A 1,257-nucleotide genomic window follows, 5' to 3' on the forward strand; every position below is an offset into this window, starting at 1 on the left:
ATTTCATAGCTGGAAGCCTGTATCTCTTTCTCAAGGGTGTCAATTTTTTATTCAACCCATGTATTTTCATGGTAAATACCACTGCCTGTCGTTCATTCAGCATGTGTCAATTTGCAGTCTGTCTTTCTGGGAATGCTGCTTAAAGCATTACAAATTACATCATTGTATCAATAAATTCGGTTTCATTCCTTATTCAGTAAAAAGGAGAAGGAAAACATTTCTTTGTGTCTCAGGCCCTGTCACTAAGACCCTTCCCAATCTGGAGGACAGGCTTAACTGGACCAGCTACACCCTCAGTATCTCCAGCTGAGCGGCCATGGCTTTGAACATTGCAGGAATTCCCACGGCGGCCAGCAGAGGGCGCGCACACAGCACGCCCATGGAGGGGCCGGTCCTCTGCAGGCTCAGCGATAGCCAGAGAAGGCGCCCATTAGGCTTTTCTGATCCAGGGTGCCTCAGAGCTGGAAAGGCTTCCTTGCTCCTGAGGACCCAGTGCCTCAGAGTGTGGGCAAAGAGCCAGAGCTGGGTATCCATCAGGCTCCGCCCCCAGGCCTGGGGGAGACTCTGGAGGCTTCCCAGCCACTTGCAGTCTCCTCAGTGGTGGGGCTGAGTACTGGGGAGGGGTGCTGGGCAGCTTCCAGGAAGCGCTGGATGGTCAGTGAGCAGCACAGTCCCTTGCATTCTCAGGGCTGTCCGTGGTTTTTTCCTCATTTCCCCTGCCGGTATGTGAACAAGATGTATTTCAGTCAAGGATGTGTGGATTCAGGGGGTCCCACGATGCCACGTCAGAGAGGCTGGGTTTTTTTTTGTTGTTGTTGTTCCAGATTCAAAATTGTTTTGGGGGAGAAATCCTGTCACAAATACGGAGGAACAGGAGTCGCTTTCACTTTGGAAGTAAAGACACCAAATGTTGACTCTCAGGACCTTCTAGAAGAATCAGCTGGGACCCACTCTTCCAAGTCCTGCTGGAAGCAGAGCCAGAGGTAAAAACACAATGTGCCCTCCACATCATACATGCTTTTATAATTTTCAGTGGGTATCTGTCCCCCAACAATGTTGTAGTCGCTGAAAACAACTGAAAACCTGACAGGTACTTTGTGTCAGGAACCTCCCGTTATTTGAATATTCAATATTATTCCTGCGTCAGAATTTGTTACAGTTATCCTTTCTTGTCTTCGTTGGAAGGAATCTCATCAATAATATCTTAAAAACATACTAGTTACCTTATGTCTTTTTCAGGTGAGATTTGGCATGTTT

Source organism: Prionailurus viverrinus, unplaced genomic scaffold (genome assembly GCF_022837055.1).
Source record: "Prionailurus viverrinus isolate Anna unplaced genomic scaffold, UM_Priviv_1.0 scaffold_66, whole genome shotgun sequence".
In the NCBI taxonomy this organism is placed as follows: domain Eukaryota; kingdom Metazoa; phylum Chordata; class Mammalia; order Carnivora; family Felidae; genus Prionailurus; species Prionailurus viverrinus.